The 24,374-nt window shown below is 37.9% G+C and overlaps 1 protein-coding gene across 3 annotated transcripts in view; it reads right to left on the bottom strand.

The window, feature by feature from the left end:
* The window catches only part of LOC120860724 (CUB and sushi domain-containing protein 3), a 1,429,922-nt gene that overhangs the window by 641,877 nt on the left and 763,671 nt on the right, over positions 1-24,374 (bottom strand). The window lies entirely within an intron of this gene.

Below are 24,374 nucleotides of genomic sequence, written 5' to 3' on the forward strand. Positions count from 1 at the left end.
TGTTTCTCTCATCTAAATAGATTTATATTCTTATTTGTTTCTACTTATGAAAAGAAGTTCAGTATTTATGGCAAAGAGTTCCTCAAAAGTTTCCATACTCTTCTATTATTTCTTTAGCCATTTATAGAAAACATAGGGGAAACCTGTTTTCTCCAGAAGGATCTATAGGCATTCAATATATAGATGGTTTGCTAGTAGCATTGAAAACTAAACAGTAATGCAAAACTGAGGCTTTGATTTTATTATAATTTTCCCCTTCACTAGGACATAAGACCTCACTGGATAAGCTGCAATACTGTCAAACTGAAGGATATTTACAGCATATTTTGATGCTGAGGGTCCCCAAGAATTACAATATAGGGTGAAAGTGTGAAATTGAAAGTTTCTCAGTCATGTCCAGCTCTTTGCCACCCCATGGACACTGTGGCCAGGCAGGCTCCTCTGTTCATGGAATGTGGCCTGCCAGTCTCCTCGGCCCATCATATTCTCCAGGCAAGAATATTGGAATGGGTACCTGTTCCCTTCCTTAGGGGAATCTTCACAACCCAGGGATAGAAAAAACAAATCCAGCTATAAAAAGAATAAGAAAAACAAAGGATAAAAGCCCTTCTTCTTCGTCATTAAAATAAAAGTGCTACTTTTGGAATTTTAACTCAAAAGTTGAGATGAGACCATACATTAATAACGTGTTTCTCAGTTCTTCTGTAGGTCATGACACTGTGGATACTGGGGTATTGTGAGAGCAGCAGGCACATCTTTAAAAAGGCTTAAGAATGTAATTTGGTTACTTGACTTATTTACATGCCTTACTGTTGTGACAGCTACCTTCCAAGTACATAAGATCCATAATTTGTGAATGTGGCATCAGACTAATTATGAATAAGTATTATTAGTCAATCCTAATATTGTATTTTCTATTCATTTTTTTTTTTACTGGATTCTGATCAAATAGATGATCATGGTAAAAGAAGACAGGACTAGGCCCCAGCATGTTTTAACTGATTCTTGTTTATAATGCTCTTTTAATAACAGGTCATATACACAGGAGATGTGAGTTCGATCCCCGGCTCAGGAAGATCCCCTGGAGAAAGAAATGGCAACCCACTCCGTAGCCTTGCCTGGAAAATTCTATGGAGGAGGTGCCTGGCTGGCTACAGTCCATAGCGTTGCAAAGAGTCAGATATGACTGAGTGACCGAGCACTCAAGCACACATGTGCTCAGGATAAAAGTGACAAACTTAAGGCTTCAGATGCTATGGTGACCTGTTATGAAATTTTGGAAGCTTATATTTTGCCTTGAATTAGGTTGAAACTAGCAGCCTAGTCAATAACAGTAACAAGAATTGTGATTTTTGATATATATACACACATATGCACACACACACACACACACCTGTGACTGTCATGCAAAAGAGCAAGTTTGGAAAGCTAGAAGATTCTCTACCTTTAGGGGAAGTAAAATATCTCATGAAAAATTGATAGCTGATTTTTTAGAGGTTGTAAAACTGTCTGCTCAGATCAGTAATCCATTGTAGAGCTCATGCAGGGCAGAATAAAAACTTCTGAAGGCAATGATTTTGTTGACAAAGATGTAAAAGCCACTGCTAAAATGTGGCAGATTTCAAACTTTGGAGCCTCACATTTAACACAATAAGAGATTTTTGTCAACTTCCAAGTATATACTTCAAAAAAGGAAATGTACAAATGAATTGAAAATGGGGCTAAAAGAAATTCAACTGAACTTTTGGAATTATCCGACAAAATCATTTCTAAGAACAGTCTTTATTTTCTTAGTTAGTAATGTTGTGCTACCAACATAATTTTCTAAGTAAAAGAGGAATTTCAATGGCACTAGACTCTTATTTACCTAAAAGGTGAAGATATTCATAACACATTTAAGAGATGAGCAATCTGTCAGCAGAATTATTTATATGTCACTCCTGAAGTATGGTATAGGCAGTTTCCACAATCAAATTTACCAGAAACTTGGTGCTTTTGAATTTCATAGAATCAATGCCTGTAGAAAGTAACAGACTTTGTCTAGTTACAGTGTATATGATGTCTGAATGATCTGAAACTTTTCCCACTTCAGATGCCAATGCTCAGGTAGTGGTAAAGTCTCCCTCAATACACATATTTTCTATATTTTTGATACCAGAGCACAATGAACCAGAGAGAAGATGTCATCTTATTCCCCCTGTCATCCAGTAATTATGTAAATGTTTACAGATTCCCAGAGAATGAATGAAAACCATTTGCTAAAGTTTAGCAATACACAGATTAAAACATCCTGGAATTTTACTTCTAGTCTTGTTGAAAATTAGAGCAAACCTTGCAGGCAAGCATCATATTTTTTCCCTTTGAACTTATATTTGGCAGACCTAAGAATCTGGGGCAGAGATCATGTACTGTGCCCGATTTAAGTGAGTCCTCTCATAATCATATTCAATACTTCAAAGGGCATCTTTCTTCTCTAGAAGCCCTAAGATGTACAGTTATAAGGACCCTGAAGGACCCACTGGAAGAAGTATGCCACCTCTATTGCCTAGAATATTCTGCTTACATAAAAGTATTCCAGAAGATAGACAGACTGCTTCTGTGCTGGAGGAACCATTTGAAGGGCTACTAACCACCCATATGGTTATCAAAGTGAAAGGAAAACCCAGGTTTAAAAAAAAAATCTATGTTTGCCAAGTGAAGCCAGCATCTCAGAAGGACTGAACAGTGTTTCCTAAGAAGATTGGAAATAAAGTTTTTAGAACCACTGATAATGGCACCAAACTTAACTGAAAGAAGGTATTCCAGCAAACTACAATTCTCATGAACCACTTTGCTGTCCTATTCACAACACTATTATTTCAAATATTTTAAGAATAGTATTTAATTAAAAAACACATCCTATTTTTTGTTCTGTACCCCATTAATATTTCCCACAATCATTACTTACAAACTGATTTAAACAGTACTCCCAATAACTGAGACAGACTTAACATGACTCCTAGCTTCATTAAGCTTTAGAGGGGTTATCATCCTGACTATAGGCTCTGGCCCAAAACTTTTCTTAAGAGAATTTACTTTAGAAAACTTTGGTTACAGATCTTTTCTGCATCTTTGATATGTAAATCTTGTTCATAATGCTCTTACAACCAGGAATCTCTCTCTCAAGGACTTGGAAGCCATCCTCTTGAAATAAAATCATCATAGGAGATAGCACTCCTATTTTCCTGAGTATAGAGCCCAACTTTATTAAGCAACTATTAGCAAACACAAATGGGCTATTAATGTTGACTAATCTCCACCCTGACTTCTCTGGTGGCTCAGTGGTAAAAAATCCTCTTGCCAAGCAGGAGATGCAGGTTCAGTCCCTGGCTCAGGAAGATCCCATGGAGAAGGAAATGGCAGCCCACGCCAGTATTCTTGCCTGGAAAATCCCATGGACAGAGGAGCCTGGCAGGCTATGAACTATTCATGGGGTCTCAAAAGAGCTGGAGACAATTCAGCAACTAAACAGCAACAATCTCCCACCTAAAGTTTTCTAAACCTACAATGTTGGTCACTCAGCCATATCTGACTCTTTGTGACTTCATGAACTGTAGTCCACCAGGCTCCTCCATCCATGGAATTCACCCAGCAAGAATACTAGAGTGGGTAACCATTCCCTTATTCAGGGTGTCTTCCCAACCCAGGGATCAAACATAGGTCTCTTGCATTGCAGGTGGATTCTTTACCATTAGAGCCACCAGGGAAGCTCAGCGTTTTTTAGTACTTTTCTAGTAGCTCACCCCAGCACTTAGAAACCACCTTACCTTTTCCAGTAGAGTTCAAATTGTCTTCCCTATAGCAATAATCTTAACTCTTATTTCAATATCTTAACTCTTATTTAGCCCTACTGCAATATTCCTGACTTCTGTAGCAACAGTCTTGAATGAAGTTCTCCCTGACTGTTTATTTGGCCTGACATAATTTGTCTCTTGTACCAATAGAGACATGATCTGGTCTTACAAATCCAGCAATCCAATTACTGACAGAGTAAAACTGAGAATATTTTACTAATTTTTCTATAATACCAAAATAAAAGTAACTGATATGCATTCAGATACTCAATCTCTAAATTTCACACACATACACACACAAACAAGAAAAACAAAAACAAAAACCTGTGTTAACTAGTTTGATTGCAAAGAAGATGCAGCATGAAATGTATAACATGAGAGACAAATGAAAATCTGGCATTTATAGCTTAAGAGTGCAGGAGACAGGTCTAAAGTCACTTGATTAACTTTAATATACAAGTTCCTTCCAGTCCAAGTATAGATAAACAAAAGTGGATGTTTATTCAAACATGTAGAGGCTAAATGTTATGCTATATTAAACAATTAATGGATTATTGAAGAAATCAAAGAGGAATTTTAAAAATACCTAGAGACAAATGAAAATGAAAACATGACAATTCAAAATCTAGGGCACCCAGCAAAAGCATTTCTAACAGGGGAGCTTATAGTGATAAAAATTTATCTCAGGATAAAAGAAAAATCACAAATAAACAACCTAGCCTTACACCTAAAGCAAACAGAGAAAGATGAACAAATAAAATGCAACATTTGTAGAAGGGAAGGAATAAATATCAGAGCAGAAATAAATAACAACACAATAGAAAAGATAATGGAACTAAAAAAAAAAAACAATCTAAATTAAAATGGGTCTTTGAAAAGATAAACAAAATTAAAAAAACTTTTAGCCAGACTCACTACGAAAAGAGAGAGAGAGAGAGGGTCTAAATCAATAAAATCAGGAATGAAAAGAGGTTATAATCAACACCACTGAGATGTGAATGTTCATATGAGACTGCTATGAGCAGATACACACCAATATGATGGACAATCCAGAAAAAATTGATAAATTCTTTGAAAGACACAATCTCCCAAGACTGTACCAGTAAGAAACAGAAAATATAAACAGATCAATCACCAGTACAGAAATTGAAGCAGTAATTAAAAAACCCCAACAAATAAAATTCAAGGGCCAGATGGCTTCACAAGAAATTCTACCAAATATTCAAAGAATTAACATGTGTTCTCCTAAATTTGTATAGGAACATAATAGACCCAAGAGAGGCAAAGCAATATTGAGAAAGATAAACACACCTGGGGAAATCAGGTTCCCTGATTTCAGACTATACTACAAAGGTAGAGTCATCAAAACAGTATGGTACTTGCACAAAAAATAGACACATCAATCAATAGAACAGGTAGAAAGGCTGAAAATAAACCCACAACTGTGGTCAAGTAGTCTATGAAAAAGGAGAAAAGAATATACAATGGGCAAAAGACAATCTTTTCAATAAATGGAATTGGGAAAATTGGACAGCTACATACAAAAGAATTAAATTAGAACATCTGCTAATAACATCTACAAAAATAAACTCAAAATGGATTGAAGACCCATTTGTAAGACTGGATACTATAAAACTTCTAGATTTGACATAAACTGCAGCAATATTTTTTTGGTATCCATCTCTTAGAGTAACGGACATAAAAATAAACAAATGAAATATAATTAAACTTAAAAGCTTTTGCATAGCAAAGAAAACCATAAACAAAACAACAAGACAACCTACAGAATGGGAGAAAATATTTGCAAACAATGACATTGACAAGTGATTAATCTCCAAAATATACAAACAGCTCATGCTGCTGCTGCTGCTAATTAGCTTCAGTCCTGTCTGACTCTTAGCGACCACATGGACTGCAGCCCACCAGGCTCCTCTGTCCATGGGATTTTCCAGGCAAGAGTACTGAAGTGGGGTGCCATTGCCTTCTCCAACAAACAGCTCACACAATACACAAATAAAGCAAACAATGCAATCCAAACAAATAAAAAATATAATAAATAAATAAAACAATGCAATCCAAATAAAATAAATAAATAAATTCAAATAAAACAAAATAAATAACTACAATTAAAACAAAATAAATACAAATAAAACAAAATAAACCCAAATAAAACAAATAAATAAAAACAAATAAAACAATGCAATCCAAAAATAGGCAGAAAACCTAAACAGACATTTCTCCAAATAAGACATATTGATACTGATGGCCAAAGTCATATTAAAAGATGCTCAAAATTGCTAATTATAGGAAAATGCAAGTCAAATTTACAATGAGGTATCAACTCACACTGGTCAGGATGGTCATCATCAAAAAGTATACAAATAATAAATTCTGGTCAAGAAGCAACAGTTAGAACTGGACATGGAACAACAGACTGGTTCCAAATTGGGAAAGGAGTACATCAAGGCTGTATACTGTCACCCTGTTTATATAACTTACATGTAGAGTACATCATGTAAAACGCCAGGCTGGATGAAGCACAAGCTTTTTGGTATCAATAAGCTCTGCTACCCAGATGACACTACCCTTTCGGCAGAAAGTACAGAACTAAAGAGCCTCTTGATGAAAGTGAAAGAGGAGGGTGAAAAAGTTGGCTTAAAAGTTAGCATTTAAAAAAAGAAGATCATGGCATCTGGTCCCATCACTTCATGGCAAATAGATGGGGAAAAAATGGAAACAGTGACAGACTTTATTTTATTGGGCTCCAAAATCACTGCAGATGGTAGCTGCAGCCATGGAATTAAAAGATACTTGCTCCTTGGAAGAAAAGCTATGACCAAACTAGACAGAATATTAAAAAGCAGAGACATTGCTTTGCTGAAAAAGGCCCATCTAGTCAAAGCTATGGTTTTTCCCATAGTCACGTATGGATGTGAAAGTTGGACTACAAAGAAAGCTGAGCACTGAAGAATTGATGCTTTTGAAATGTGGTATTGGAGAAGACTCCAGAGAGCCCCTTGTACTGCAAGGAGATCAAACCAGTTGATCCTACAGGAAATCAGTCCTGAATATTGATTGGAAGGACTGATGCTAAAGCTGACACTCCAATACCTTGGCCACCTAAAAGTGCAGTAAACTGACTCACTGGAAAAGACCCTCATGCTGGGAAAGATTCAAGGCAGGAGGAGAAAGGGATGACAGAGGATGATTTGATGGTTGGATGGCATCATTGACTTGATGGAGGTAAGTTTGAGCAAGCTCCTGAGTTGATGACAGACAGGGAAGCCTGGCATGCTGCAGTCCATGGGGTCACAAACAGTCACATGCGACTGAGCCACTGAACTGAACTGAACTGAATAAATGGTGGTGAGGGAGTGGAGAAAAAGGAACCCTGCCACTACACTGTTGATAGGAATGTTAACTGATGCATCCACTATAGAGAACAATATGGAGGGTCCATAAAAAACCTAAAAACAGAGTAACTACATGATCCAGCAATGTCCCTCTTGGGTAGATACCTGGAGAGAACTATAATTAGAAAAGATACAGCACACCAATATTCATAGCAATATTGTTTATAATAGCCAAGATACGGAGACAAACTAAATGTCCATTGACAAATAAAGAAGATATAGTAAATACATACACACATACACACATACACACACACACACACACACACTAGAATATTCAGTTCAGTTCAGTTCAGTTCAGTTCAGTTCAGTTGCTCAGTTGTGTCCGACTCTTTGCGACCCCATGAATCGCAGCACGCCAGGCCTCCCTGTCCATCACTATCTCCCGGAGTTCAGTTAGACTCACGTCAATCGAGCCCATGATGCCATCCAGCCGTCTCATCCTCTATTGTCCCCTTCTCCTCCTGCCCCCAATCCCTCCAGGCATCAAAGTCTTTTCCAATGAGTCAGCTCTTCGCATGAGGTGACCAAAGTACTGGAGTTTCAGGTTTAGCATCATTCCTTCCAAAGAAATCCCAGGGCTGATCTCCTTCAGAATGGGCTAGTTGGATCTCCTTGCAGTCCAAGGGACTCTCAAGAGTCTTCTCCAATACCACAGTTCAAAAGCATCAATTCTTCGGCACTCAGCTTTCTTCAAGTCCAACTCTCACATCCATACATGACCATAGGAAAAACCACAGCCTTGACTAGATGGACCTTTGTTGGCAAAGTAATGTCTCTGCTTTACAATATGCTATCTAGGTTGGTCATAACTTTTCTTCCAAGGAATAAGCGTCTTTTAATTTCATGGCTGCAATCATCATCTGCAGTGATTTTGGGGCCCAAAATAATAAAGTCTGACACTGTTTCTACTGTTTCCCCATCTATTTTCCATGAAGTGATGGGACCAGATGCCATGATCTTCATTTTATGCATGTTGAGCCTTACGCCAACTTTTTCATTCTCCGCTTTCACTTGCATCAAGAGGCTTTTGAGTTCCTCTTCAGTTTCTGCCATAAGGGTGATGTCATCTGCATATCTGAGGTGACTGATATTTCTCCTGGAAATCTTGATTCCAGCTTGTCCTTCTTCCAACCCAGCATTTTTCATGATGTATTACCCAACCATAAAAATATTACCCAACCATAAAAATATTACCCAACCATAAAAAAGGAATTCTTTGAAATACTCTGATATGACTGAGCAACTGAACTGAACTGATAAAAAGGAATTAAATTATGGACTTAAAGCAACTTGGATGGACTTAGAGATTATCATACTACATGAAGTATGTCACACACAGAGAGACAAATACCAAATGATATTTTGTATATGTGGAATAATATTTTGTGAATGTCTACCCAAGACAGGCAGGTCATGGTGGAGAGGTCTGACAGAATGTGGGCCAGAAAGAATGAAGGAATGGAGCCAAGGCAAAAACAATACCCAGTTGTGGATGTGACTGGTAATAGAAGCAAGGTCCGATGATGTAAAGGGCAATATTACATAGGAACCTGGAATGTTAGGTCCATGAATCAAGGCAAATTGGAAGGGGTCAAACAGGAGATGGCAAGAGTGAACATTGACATTCTAGGAATCAGCGAACTAAAATGGACTGGAATGGTTGAATTTAACTCAGATGACCATTATATTTGCTACTGCAGGCAGGAATCCCTCAGAAGAAATGGAGTAGCCATCATGGTCAATGAAAGAGTCCGAAATGCAGTACTTGGATGCAGTCTCAAAAATGATAGAATGATCTCTGTTCATTTCCAAGGCAAACCATTCAGTATCACAGTAATCCAAGTCTATGCCCCAACAAGGAATGCTGAAGAAGCTGAAGTTGAACAGTTCTATGAAGACCTACAAGACCTTTTAGAACTAACACCCAAAAGAGATGTCCTTTTCATTATAGGGGACTGGAATGCAAAAGTAGGAAGTCAAGAAACACCTGCAGCAACAGGCAAATTTGGCCTTGGAATACGGAATGAAGCAGGGCAAAGACCAATAGAGTTTTGCCGAGAGAATGCACTGGTCATAGCAAACACCCTCTTCCAACAACACTAGGGAAGACTATACACATGGACATTGCCAGATGGTCAACACCAAAACCAGATTGATTATATTCTTTGCAGCCAAAGATGGAGAAGCTCTATACTGTCAGCAAAAACAAGACCAGGAGCTGACTGTGGCTCAGATGATGAGCTGCTTATTGCCAAATTCAGACTTAACTTGAAGAAAGTAGGGAAAACCACTAGACGATTCAGGTATGACCTAAATCAAATCCCTTATGATTATACAATGGAAGTGAGAAACAGATTTAAGGGACTAGATTTGACTGACAGAGTGCCTGATGAACTATGGACTGAGTTTCATGACATTGTACAGGAGACAGGGATCAAGACCATCCCCATGGAACGAAATGCAAAAAAAGCAAAATGGCTCTCTTGGGAGGCCTTACAAATAGCTGTGAAAACAAGAGAGGCGAAAAGCAAAGGAGAAAAGGAAAGATATAAGGATCTGAATGTAGAGTTCCAAAGAATAGCAAGAAGAGATAAGAAAGCCTTCCTCAGAGATTAATGCAAAGAAAAAGAGGAAAACAACAGAATGGGAAAGACTAGAGATCTCTTCAAGAAAATCAGAGATACCAAGGGAATATTTCATGCAAAGATGGGCTTGAAAAAGGACAGAAATGGTATGGACCTAACAGAAGCAGAAGATATTAAGACAAGGTGGCAAGAAAACACAGAAGAACTGTAAAAAACAGATCTTCACGAACCATATAATCATGATGGTGTGATCATTCACCTAGAGCCAGACATCCTGGAATGTGAAGTCAAGTGGGCCTTAGAAAGCATCACTATGAACAAAGCTAGTGGAGGTGATGAAATTACAGTTGAGCTATTTCAAGTCCTGAAAGATGATGCTGTGAAAATGCTGCACTCAAAATGCCAATAAATTTGGAAAACTCAGCAGTGGCCACAGGACTGGAAAAGGTCAGTTTTCATTCCAATCCCAAAGAAAGGCAATGCCAAAGAATGCTCAAACTACCACACAATTGCACTCATCTCACACGCTAGTAAAGTAATGCTCAAAATTCTCCAAGCCAGGCTTCAGCAATATGTGAACGGTGAATTTCCAGATGTTCAAGCTGGTTTTAGAAAAGGCAGAGGAACCAGAGATCAAATTGCCAACATCTGCTGGATGATTGTAAAAGCAAAAGAGTTCCAGAAAAACATCTATTTCTGCTTTATTGACTATGCCAAAGCCTTTGACTGTGTGGATCACAATAAACTGTGGAAAATTCTGAGAGAGATGGGAATACCAGACCACCTGACTGTCCTCTTGAGAAAGCTATATACAGGTCAGGAAGCAACAGTTAGAACTGGACATGGAACAACAGACTGGTTCCAAATAGAAAAAGGAGTATGTCAAGGCTGTATATTGTCACCCTGCTTATTTAACTTCTATGCAGAGTACATCATGAGAAACGCTGCGCTGGAAGAAGCACAAGCTCGACTCAACATTGCTGGGAGAAATATCAATAACCTCAGATATGCATACGACATCACTCTTATGGCAGAAGGTGAAGAGGAACTAAAAAGCCTCTTGATGAAAGTGAAAGAGGAGAATGAAAAAGTTGGCTTAAAGCTCAACATTCAGAAAATGAAGATCGTGGCATCCGGTCCCATCAGTTCATGGGAAATAGATGGGGAAACAGTGGAAACGGTGTCAGACTTTGTTTTTCGGGGCTCCAAAATCACTGCAGATGGTGACTGCAGCCATGAAATTAAAAGACATTTACTCCTTGGAAGAAAAGTTATGACCAACCTAGATAGCATACTCAAAAGCAGAGACATTACTTTGCCAACAAAGGTCCGTCTAGTCAAGGCTACGGTTTTTCCTGTGGTCATGTATGGATGTGAGAGTTGGACTGTGAAGAAAGCTGAGTGCCAAAGAATTGATGCTTTTGAACTGTGGTATTGGAGAAGACTCTTGAGAGTCCCTTGGACTGCAAGGAGATCCAACCAGCCCATTCTGAAGGAGATCAGCTCTGGGTGTTCTTTGGAAGGAATGATGCTAAAGCTGAAACTCCAGTACTTTGGCCACCTCATGCGAAGGGCTGACTCATTGGAAAAGACTGTGATGCTGGAAGGGATTGGGGGCAGGAGGAAACGGGGACGACAGAGGATGAGATGGCTAGATGGCATCACTGACTCGATGGACATGAATTTCAGTGAACTCCGGGAGATGGTGATGGACAGGGAGACCTGGTGCGCTGCGATTCATGGGGTCACAAAGAGTTGGACACAACTGAGTGACTGAACTGAACTGAATGTTACTTATGTGATTGATGAGAACCTAGGAGAAACTATTTGGGCCTAAGTTAAAAATTTAAATTTAAGCTCCAGATGAATTACTCTTAGTACTGATTAGGTAATGTTTTATATGAAGCTATAAAATAATAATCAAATTGCTAATCATTTATAAATACAAGCAATATAGACATCCCTATGTTTTCTATTTTTTTCACTATACTTTAAACAATTAATTAGGTTGAGAGAAAATTTTTGACCATTGCTAACCAAAGATCTGCTTTAATGATTCATTTATACACTAAACCTAAAAGTTATTCCTCCAAAGCTAGTATCGTACTGAATTTTTAAATTAATCTCATTTTGCTAATAATCACATTGGTTTGTATTTTACCGTGGACTTACTATATATTTAGATAATTGAAATAGTAAAGATAAAATAGAAACAGCAAAACATAATTAGAAAATTGTACTTTTATTATAAAATAGTCACAAAAAGAAACAAATATAAATGCAAATACATATTGAAAAAAAAGTCAAAGTTCCCCTAACACAGAAACTTCTCGGTACTTGGCTCTAGGATGTAACTTCCTCTTATTATAAAGGTAGGCGTTTATATTTTTCCTTTTGATAAGAATAATTAACACAGGAAATTATTATATCGGCTTGTCTGTATAAATGGGTTAGACTTTTTCTGCAGTCTCTATGGCAAATTGCATATAATATGCATCATAGTGTAATTTAATCCATTTGATAAATAGCTGTGAAAAGAAGAGAAGTGAAAAGCAAAGGGGAAAAGGAAAGATATACCCATCTGAATGCAGAGTTCCAAACAATACCAAGGAAAGATAAGAAAGCCTTCCTCAGTGATCAATGCAAAGAAATAGAGGAAAACAATAGAATGGGAAAGACCAGAGAGATCTCTTCAAGAAAATCAGAGATACCAAGGGAACATTTCATGCAAAGATGTGTTCAATAAAGCACCAGAAATGGTATGGACCTAACAGAAGCAGAGATATTAAGAAAAGATGGCAGGAATACACAGAAGAACTCTATAAAAAAGATCTTCATGACCCAGATAATCATGATGGTGTGATCACTCACCTAGACCCAGACATGCTGGATTGTGAACTCAAGTGTGCCTTAGGAAGCATCATTATGAGCAAAGCTAGTGGAGGTGATGGAATTCCAGTTGAACTATTTCAAATCCTAAAAGATGATGCTATGGAAGTGCTACACTCAATAGGCCAGCCAATTTTAAAAACTCAGCAGCGGCCACAGGACTGGAAAAGGTCAGTTTTCATTCCAATCCCAAAGAAAGGCAATGCCAAAGAATGCTCAAACTACCACACAATTGCACTTATCTCATACACTAGCAAAGTAATGCTCAAAATTCTCCAAGTCAGGGTCGGCAGTACGTGAACCTTGAACTTCCAGATGTTCAAGCTGGTTTTAGAAAAAGCAGAGGAACCAGAGATCAAATTGACAATGTGCACTGGATCATCGAAAAAGCAAGAGAGTTCCAGAAAACATCTGTTTCTGTTTATTGACTATGCCAAAGCCTTTGATTGTGTGGATCACAATAAACTGGAAAATTCTGAAAGAAATGGGTATACCAGACCACCTGATCTGCCTCTTGAGAAACCTGTTTCCAGGTAAGGAAGCAACAGTTAGAACTGGACATGGAACAACAGACTGGTTCCAAATAGGAAAAGGAGTATGTCAAGGCTGTATATTGTCACCCTGCTTGTTTAACTTATATGCAGAGTACAATATTAGAAATGCTGGGCTGGAGGAACCACAAGCTGGAATCAAGATTTCTGGGAGAAATATCAATAACCTCAGATATGCATATGACACCATCCTTATGGCAGAAAGTGAAGAGGAACTCAAAAGCCTCTTGATGAAAGTGAAAGTGGAGAGTTAAAAAGTTGGCTTAAAGCTCAACATTCAGAAAACGAAGATAATGGCATCCGGTCCCATCACTTCATGGCAAATAGATGGGGAAACAGTGGAAACAGTGGCTGACTTAATTTTTGGGGCTCCAAAATCACTGCAGTTGGTGATTGCAGCCATGAAATTAAAAGACGCTTACTCCTTGGAAGGAAAGGTATGACCAACCTAGACAGCATATTAAAAGCAGAGATATTACTTTGTCAACAAAGGTCCATCTAGTCAAGGCTATGGTTTTTCCAGTAGTCATGTATGGATATGAGAGTTGGACTATAAAGAAAGCTGACTGCTGAAGAATTGATGCTTTTGAACTGTGGTGTTGGAGAAGATTCTTGAGCGTCCCTTGGACTGCAAGGAGATCCAGCCAGTCCATCCTAAAGGAGATCAGTCTTGGGTTTTCATTGGAAGGACTGATATTGATGCTGAAACTCCAGTACTTTGGCCACCTGATGCGAAGAGCTGACTCATTTGAAAAGACCCTGATGCTGGGAAAGATTGAGGGCAGGGGGAGAAGGGGACAACATAGGACGAGATGGCTGGATGGCATCACCAACTCAATGGACATGAGTTTTGGTAAACTCTGGGAGTTGTTGATGGACAGGGAGGCCTGGCATGCTCAGTTCATGAGGTTGCAAAGAGTTGGACACAACTGAGTGACTGAACTGAACTGATAGTAAAATTTATTCATTCTTTTCTTCATTTTGAAGAAAGGAGTTACTGGGTTGGTAGGTTACTTTAAGTATATTTTCTGAATAATCAGTGGCTCTCTTAAAATCCTGCTCTTATTAAATCATTCTGAAAAACTCTGAAAAGCCTTCAAATACTTTTAATGTGTTTTTAGTACATCTTTTTAAACAAATTATCTCTAAACTTAATTATTAAATGCTTCTTTAGTATGTATTTATTTACAACCTGAGTGACCTCAGGGTTTATCAGTTCAGTCCAGTTTAGTCGTTCAGTCGTGTCCGACTCTTTGCGACCACATGAATCGCAGCACGCCAGGCCTCCCTGTCGATCACTATCTCCCGGAGTTCACTCACACTCACGTCCACCGAGTCGGTGATGCCATCCAGCCATCTCATCCTCGGTCGTCCCCTTCTCCTCCTGCCCCCAATCCCTCCCAGCATCAGAGTCTTTTCCAAAGAGTCAACTCTTCTCATGAGGTGGCCAAAGTACTGGAGCTTCAGCTTTAGCATCATTCCTTCCAAAGAAATCCCAGGGTTGATCTCCTTCAGAATGGACTGGTTGGATCTCCTTGCAGTCCAAGGGACTCTCAAGAGTCTTCTCCAATACCACAGTTCAAAAGCATCAATTCTTCGGCACTCAGCCTTCTTCACAGTCCAACTCTCACATCCATACATGACCACAGGAAAAACCATAGCCTTGACTAGATGGACCTTAGTCGGCTAAGTAGTGTCTCTGCTTTTGAGTATGCTATCTAGGTTGGTCATAACTTTTCTTCCAAGGAGTAAATGTCTTTTAGTTTCATGGCTGCAGTCACCATCTGCAGTGATTGTGGAGTCCCCAAAAAGAAAGTCTGACACTGTTTCCACTGTTTCCCCATCTATTTCCCATGAAGTGATGGGACCAGACACCATGATCTTCGTTTTCTGAATGTTGAGCTTTAAGCCAACTTTTTCACTCTCCTCTTTCACTTTCATCAAGAGGCTTTTGAGTTCCTCTTCACTTTCTGCCATAAGGGTGGTGTCATCTGCATATCTGAGGTTATTGATATTTCTCCTGGCAATCTTGATTCCAGTTTGTGTTTCTTCCAGCCCAGCGTTTCTCATGGTGTACTCTGCATAGAAGTTAAATAAGCAGGGTGACAATATACAGCCTTGACGTACTCCTTTTCCTATTTGGAACCAGTCTGTTGTTCCATGTCCAGTTCTAACTGTTGCTTCCTGACCTGCATACACATTTCTCAAGAGGCAGGTTAGGCGGTCTGGTATTCCCATCTCTTTCAGAATTTTCCACAGTCTATTGTGATCCACACAGTCAAAGGCTTTGGCAGTGTTTATAGTGCATTCTAATCTCCCTAGTTAGTCCCTTCATGCTAGAATAAAAGAGTTAAAGCCCTAAGTAAGTGCACTGAGAAATATTCTTCAAGCACTCCTGTACAATATAAAATAAAAGACAAGTTCTATTAAATTTCAATTATACTCAATGCCTGATTTTATTCATAATCACTGGGCATTATGGGTACATCCATTAGAAATAAAAACTATAATAGTCCTATATTCCAACATATTTTTGTATTGTACAAATACGTAACTTTTTCCTTTTATAGAAATAGATTTATTATTCTTTCTTTTAATACAGTGGTATCAAGGATGGTTTATACCTTCATTTTTGGATACATACAATTCACTGAGGATAATGATGATGGCTACAAAAGATAGATTAACAAACATCCTGGAATATCACCATTAAAGTGACAGCAAAAAGTGTCATAACCTTACTCACATCTGTTAGGGGATGGCTATGAGTAAAAAGGCAGAAAGTAACAAATGCTTGTGGAGAGCAGAGAAAAGGGAACTCTTGTACACTGAGAAGGCAAGCAGTAACAAATGCTGGTTTGGGAGTGGAGGAAAAGGAAACCTTGTACACTGTTGGTGGGGATATAAGCCAATTCAGACCCTATGAAATCGCATAGAGATTCCTTAAGAAATTACAAACAGAGCTACCATAAGATCCAGCAATCTCACTTCTGGCTACAGATATCAAAAGGAAATGAAACCATTATCTAAGAGTTATCTGTAATCCCATTTTTACTGCAGCATTAATCACAATTACAGGGGTATGGAAATACCCTAAGTGTCTGTCAGTCTGTCAGTAGATGAATAGTTCAAGAGAATTTATACACGCACACACACTAAAATACGGTTCAATCTTAACAAAGAAGGAAATCCTGTCATTTGCAGCAACATGGACGAACCTGGAAGGCATTATGATAAGTGGAATAAGTCAATATAGAAAGACAAATACTGCTTGGACTCACATAGAAGGAATCCCCCCACCAAAAAAAAAAGAGAGCGCGAAAGAGTCTTAACTCATAGAAACAAGAGAGCTACCAGGTATTGGAGAGTGGCGGAAATAGGTAGAGGTTTGTAAAAGTTTACATATATTTAGTTATAAGATGAATAAGATCTGAAAGTCTAATGTGTAACATGGTAACTACAATTGGTAACACTGAACTGTATAACTGAAATTTGCTACAAGTAGAACTTAGAAGTTCTCACTGGGAAAAAATAAATAAGGTAAATATGTAAGGTACATATGTCAATTAATCTGATGGAAGTATCCTTTCACAAAGTATACATATATTAAATTATCTCATTGTATAATTTAAAATGTCTTATTTTTCATCAATTATACCTGAGTAAGTCTGAAAAAAATTAAAAAGAAATAAAAAAGAAAGGAAAGTAGATAAAAATACTAGAAGAACAACATACAGATTTAAGAATTAAAATACAGGGACTTCTCTGGCAGTCCAGTGGTTAAGACTTTGTGCTTCCAATGCAACAGGTGTGGATTTGATCCCTGGTTGGCAAGCTAATACCCCATAAAGTGTAAGGTGGGGCCTAAAAAATACATAAAGTACTATGGAATGATGGGACTACATGTATGTTAGTTCAATTAGGTAACTGAGTAGTGAATAATTGTGGGTTTTGCTTCACTTAAGGTCTTGGGTTTCAGAAATTTTAATTTATTAGCTAATTCTAAAGCATAATATATGTGAGAGTATTTGGAACAGTTCTTATTACAGATACAAAGAGATTTCTATCTTAATATTTGTTTTAAGAAAGATTTAAAGGTCAAGACCTCAGCACATACATCTTTGTACTCTTCTATGGCTACTTCATTTACATATTTAGCACTCTAACAAGGTACTATGCTTAAAATAGTTGGCATTTGTGGGAAGAACTCTAATATATTTACATACCTTTTCTATATTTTGTCTTAATTTGTTTTCTATAGTCACTTTTGAAATGCATACCATAGTACAAATATTCTTGTTGAAGAAGAAAAAATAACAACTAAAAGCATCTTTAGACAATTTGTTCCAATTGAATCCAACACAAAAATAAATACACAAAAACTCCAAATTAAAGCCATGCTGCTGCTGCTGCTAAGTCGCTTCAGTCGTGTCCAACTCTGTGCGACCCCACAGACTGCAGCCCACCAGGCTCCTCCATCCCTGGGACTCTCCAGGCAAGAACACTGGAGTGGGTTGCCATTTCCTTCTCCAATGCATGAAAGTGAAAAGTGAAAGTGACGTCTCTCAGCCGTGTATGACTCTTCGAGACCCCATGGACTGCAGCCTACTAGGCTCCTCCATCCATGTGATTTGCCAGGCAAGAGTACTGGAGTGGGTTGCCATTGGGCTTCCCTGGTGGAGAGTATTGGAGTGGGGTACTCTGCCTTCTCTGCAAATAAAGCCATAGTCATTGCTTAAACTGCAGTAAAATCATCAGTATTTTCACAAAACAAACTAAAGTATAATAGTAAACTGCTTTCTTTTTTTTTCTTCAGTAAAATCGTCAGTGTTCTCATAATGGAAAATGTGACTATAATCACACTGAAAAAATAATGAAGAATCATAAAAATAAATTATCTCTCCTATTTAACATTTTGTTGTTAGTAATCAAATGTCACACAGATTATTTCATACTGCAGCCTAAAGTAATTCTGAATCTCCAGGAACATGCATTTATTTTTGCCCAATAGCAAGTCATTTGAATGACTACACATCAAATTTTGTCCACATGAGACAATTGCTACTGTCAGTTTGATTGTTTTCTTGCATGTGGTATCAGTGAACACTGTTGAAATTCTGAAGCCAGAGACTAAATGTCCCCCTGCTGCCAAAATTTATATGTTGAAACCTAATATCCAACGTGAGGTTATATGAAGGTGGGGACTTTGATAGGTGATTAGGTCACGAAGGTAAGCTCTCATGAATATGACTGTGTTCTTATATAGGAGGCTCCTGAAAGAACTCTGCCCCCATTTGCTATATGTGGACACAGTAAAAAGATGGCCATCTATGAACCAGAAAGTGGGTTGTCAGCAGACACAAAATCTGCTGCCACCATGGTCTGTGACATAGCCTCCAGAACTGTGAGAAATATATTTGTTGTTATAAACCATTCAGTCTATTCTATATATATATATACAATTATAGCAGCCTGAAGGCACTGATACACCAGGTAGTCCTCTGCATAGTGCTCTACACCTCACGGTATGCCCTTGCTAATGTCTGCAAAGATTTCCTCCTGCTGGCATGTTTCAGTCGATGTGTCCTGATGCAGATTTAATTTTTCCTCTCCTATTATAATTCATGCAACATCTAACAATGTTAACACAAGCCTTAGGTATTTTGGAAAATCCAAGATGAGTAATAGTCGCTGCATTCAAGGAACTTAAATGACTGTGAGCATGTATTGAATGTGTGTGTGTGTGTGTTTAATGGAGAAGGACAAGAATGTGTGCAAGGCAGAAATAAAAGCAGTGAAAAAATATTTTTTCTTGCTTTTTAAAAACTATAATATAAAATGTGAAGGATTTTTCTGCATGGTCAATTTTCTAAGTCCTTTTTATACTGTTACCATCCATTTCTAAAAATATCACCTTGTTATATTCAGTATATTCCCTTCTTTCATTATCCTATGGTGTCACTTAGTATTTAGATTTTCATTATTAAGAATGGAAGGTACAAGAACAAATTTGGAAAGGTATAAGTCCCTGGTTGTAGAAAAGTTTGCTCTGGGAAAATATCTTATACAGTAGTCTGACAGAGGGCGTCATTTTTAAAGAATAAATTGTTGACTAGTTAAAAAACATGTATCTTCAGCTAAGTAGCTTGTCCAAACATATGGGCCAATGAGCTGAGAGAAATAATAATAACCTATGAGAAAAAGGAAAGCTACATTTTCTTAAAGCTAGTGTGAATATTATGCATTTAATATTATTAAAATAAAGAAAATATTAATTTAAAATATATCAGCACAAAACAGGGTATGAATGTTTGTGTACATGCATGTATATTTAAAGCATACATATTCAAAATAAAAAGATGTCCCAGGGAAGAGTGCTGTTAGAACATACTACCAATATATCTGAGAATTAAATTTTACATTGTAAACAGATAGATACAGCACACTCAAATTATTTTTAAGTTGCTGAATTGCAAAAATGATATGCTTTGTATTTCAGGGAAAGAAATCATAAAAATTATTTTTTAAAACTTTCCATAATTCATTTTTAGAGAATTATTTTAGCTGTTGAACATGTTATGACTATATGGACTATATTTTTTATGGAGTAGAATATCACAATCGATTTTAAATTTTAGAGCCTAAATATTAAAAGAAACCTGGAAACAGAAGCATCATGTAATTCCAATGCTTAATTCAATTCCATAAAGTAAATAAAATAGGATGGATTTTTCCTTTATTTGTTAAATATTTTAAAAACTGAGATATCATGTGTTTATTAACCTAATCAGAACTTATAAACTTAACTATATAGACTGAATTCATCCTCTTAAAAAATACTTTCAAATGTGATATTACATGGGTCTCTGTTTAATGAACATAGTATCCATGTTTTACTATGTTCCTGACTTTCAGTTATCTAAATTTTTAAGTAAATTTATTAGTTTTAATTCCAAAAGTTAAATCTCTAGCATGTGGATCACACTTAACAAAAATGCAAAATGGAATACATAAACGAGTAAATACATTGCTAAATAAAATGTTTAAATGGAGACTATTTTACCCATTAGAAGAACATTATTTCAAATAAATTATTTTCAATTAATTTAAAAAAATAATTTATTGACAATTTATCATGTTGTATGCAATACTTTGAGTTTGAACAAGCTTCAGGAAATGGTGAAAGACAGGGAAGCCTGGTGTGCTGCAGTCCGTGGGGTCGCAAAGAGTCAGATATGACTGAATGACTGAACAATAAAAATGCAACACTATTTTGAAACTTGGGCAAGATAGACTCCTTCCTTGACCCTTTCCTCTGATTATTCTGTAGCCCACCTCTTGCCCAGGGTTGTGCCTGCCCACACCCCCTAGGAGATCATAGATTAATTTCCAGCTGCAACATGGTAAGAACAGAAAATAATAGGAATTAGGACTAAATCTTCTAGAGTAATTTGAAATAATAATTTTGTCTGGTGAATTTCTTTAAAAAAACCTGAAATGCATTTATATGTGTTTTTATTTTTTTTCTAATTTTTTTGTTTCATTTTGTAAAATTATCAGTCCAAAACAAATTTAAAATAAAAGCAAATCTTTTATTTTACAGTTTGTTTAAAAAGTACTGTTCTACAACTCCCTGAAAACTAGTACTCCTGGAATTTCCTGCTTCCTGGACCCTCACAAGCCTCTTTCCAGGTCCACGTTCTCAGGGTTAGAACACACGACTGTATGTGCACTCTTAGACCCAGTGGGCACCATTTGCAGGGAGGTGTGGGCAGTTAGAATGTATAGTCTGGGAAGTCTATATGCATCATGAAGGACAGAGCTGAGTTTGGGAATAGAGGGTAACCAGGTGCAGGCACCCCACTCCAGTACTCTTGCCTGGAAAATCCCATGGATGGAGGAGCATGGTGGGCTGCCGTCTATGGGGTCGCACAGAGTCAGACCCGACTGAAGTGACTTAGCAGCAGCTGCAGGCAGAGGCTGGGACCACTTCCTCATGCTTTGATGTTCCAAAAAGAAAATGTACAACTGTGCTCATTTCACAACTAGCAACATTATGCTCAAAATCCTTCAAGCTAGGCTTCAGAAGCACAAAAACCAAGAACTTCCAGATGTACAAGCTGGGTTTCAAAGAGGCAGAGGAAACAGAGATCAAGTTGCCAGCATTTGTTGGATCATGGAGAAAGCAAGGGAGCTCCAGAAAAGCATCTACTTCTGCTTCATTGCCCACACGAAATCTTTGACTATGTGGATCACAAGAAACTGGAAAATTCTTAAAGAGATGGGAATACCAGACCACCTTACCTGCCTCCTGAGAAACCTGTGGGGTCAAGAAGCAAAAGTTAGAACTGGACATGGAATGACAGGCTGGTTCAAAATTGGGAAAGAAGTATGACAAAGCTGTGTATTGTCACCCTGCTTATTTAACTTGTATGCAGAGTCTGTTCTGTTCTGTTCAGTCGCTGTCGTGTCTGACTCTTTGCGACCCCATGAATCGCAGCACGCCATGCCTCTGTTCATCACCAACTCCCGGAGTTCACTCACACTCGCGTCCATCGAGTCAGTGATGGCATCCAGCCATCTCATCCTCTGTTGTCCCCTTCTCCTCCTGTCCCCAATCCCTCCCAGCATCAGAGTCTTTTCCAATGAGTCAACTCTTCACGTGAGGTGGACAAAGTACTGGAGTTTCAGCTTTAGCTCATTCCTTCCAAAGAAATCCCAGGGCTGATCTCCTTCAGAATGGACTGATTGGATCTCCTTGCAGTCCAAGGGACTCTCAAGAGTCTTCTCCAACACCACAGTGCAAAAGCATCCATTCTTCTGCGCTCAGCCTTCTTCACAGTCCCAACTCTCACATCCATACATGACCACAGGAAAAACCATAGCCTTGACTAGACGGTACATCATGGGAAATGCCAGGCTGGAATCAAGATTGCTGGGAGAAACAGCAACAACCTCAGATATGCAGATGATACTACTCTAATGGCAGAATGTGAAGAGGAACTAAAGAGCCTCTTGATGAGGGTGAAAGAGAAGAGTGAAAATGCTGACTTGAAACTCAGCATTAAACAAACTAAAATTATAGTATCCAGTCCCATCACTTCATGGCAAATAGAAGGGGAAAAAGTAGAAGTAGTGACAGATTTTATTTCCTTGGGCTCCAAAATCACTGTGGACAGTGACTGCAGCCATGAAATTAAACAACATTCGCTCCTTGTAAAAAAAATCTATGATAAACCTAGACAGCATATTTAAAAGCAGAGACATCACTTTGCAGATAAAGATCCATACAGTGAAAGTGACAGTTTTTCCAACAGTCATGTATGGATATGAGAGCTGGGCCATAAAGAAGACAGGGTGCTGAAAAATCGATGCTTTTGAATGGTGGTGCTGGAGAAGACCACAGTCCTTTGGACTGCAGGGAGATCAAATCAGTCAATCCTTAAGGAAATGAACAATGAATATTTATTGGAAGGACTGATGCTGAAGTTGAAGCTTCAGTACTTTGGCCGACTGATGCGAAGAGCCCATTCATTGGAAAAGACTCTGATGCTGGAAAAGACTGAAGGCAAGAGGAGAAGAGGGCAGCAAAGGATGATATGGTTAGACAGCATTACTGACTCAATGGACATAAATCTGAGTAAACTTCAGGAGATAATGCAGGTCAGAGGAGCCTGGCATGCTGCAATCCAGGACGATGCCAACAGTCGGATACAACTTAGCAACTGAACAACAACAGCAGCAGTTTGAATGGATACAATTCTATTAGGTTCTCTTATCATAGAGTCTTGGCATTCAAAAGAATTTTTATCTAATTTCCATTTTGTAAAATCTCTGTTAGCTAGTCAAACGACTTTTATCTGAACACCTTTAGGAGGTAGCTGGGGCCTCTCAGATGGCTCAGCAGTAAAGAATCCACCTGTCAACGGAGGAGATGCAAATTTGGTCCCTGAGTCAGGAAGATCCCCTGGAGGAGGAAATGGCAACTCACTCAAATATTCTCTCCTGGAGAATTCCATGGACAGAGGATCCTGGCAGGATATAGTCCATGGGGTTACAAAGAGTCAGACACTACTGAGTACACATGTACACAGGAGGTAGGTGCCACCTAAGTTCTGTTGCAGTCATCTTTACCCAAGGAAAAAAGTGTTATATTTTCAGAAATATGTAATTTTGCTCTGAGGAAGAAAAACATGTTTAAGAAACATATCTGTGGTTACAGACAAATATAAAAATAATCACATAGACTTTTCAGAATTAAGATAATTTCTCAGAGTGAAAGAATTACAAGTAAGGAAGTAGAACTCCTTTGTAAACTAGGGACAATATGATGACAGGAACATGAGAAGAGGGAAATGTAACTTTTTCTTCATTCATTCTGCCAGTAGCAGATAGTCTGTAAGATACAACTAATTCCACTTGAATTCACAGGGGTTATAAGACTTCTTCTTATCAACATATTTGTTCTTTATCTGGTATTATGTTGTCTAGCTAACTTTTGGACCACTCTAAAAATCAATTATGAACCTATTCTTTAAATTATACTTCTGATCTGCTATTTGGTCTGATTCATACAACACAGGGTTTTAAAAATTACTTAAAAATATATTCACGTTATCTTCTAAAATAAAAGGAAATAGAGACAGCATCTATCCTTTATAAGAATTAAAAAACCCAGCAAATCCACTAACAAAATAGAAGATTTTCTTTGAAGCAACTAAGGTCAAAATCAAATGAGCATGGGCTCAAAATTCTCAAAAAAAAGAAGGAATGCAGAAAATGATGGACTGTGACATGTTTACAAACTCAATTAACAGAGTTCTTTTTCTTTTAGAAAATGTATGGCTTATTTAAAATATTAAGGGTTTTCCTCTTAGTACCTAAAATTATAGTAAAGATCATTGCCCTTTATTGTTTTGAGCTTTGCAAAGCTGACACTCCAATACTTTGGCCACTTGAAGTGAACAATTGACTCATTAGAAAAGACCCTGATGCTGGGAAAGACTGAAGGAAAAAGGAGGAGGGAAGCTGAGAATGAGATGGTTGGATAGCATCACTGATTCAATGGACATGAACTTAGGCAAACTCCGGGAGATGGTT

This window comes from Oryx dammah, unplaced genomic scaffold (genome assembly GCF_014754425.2).
Source record: "Oryx dammah isolate SB20612 unplaced genomic scaffold, SCBI_Odam_1.1 HiC_scaffold_11164, whole genome shotgun sequence".
NCBI lineage: Eukaryota > Metazoa > Chordata > Mammalia > Artiodactyla > Bovidae > Oryx > Oryx dammah.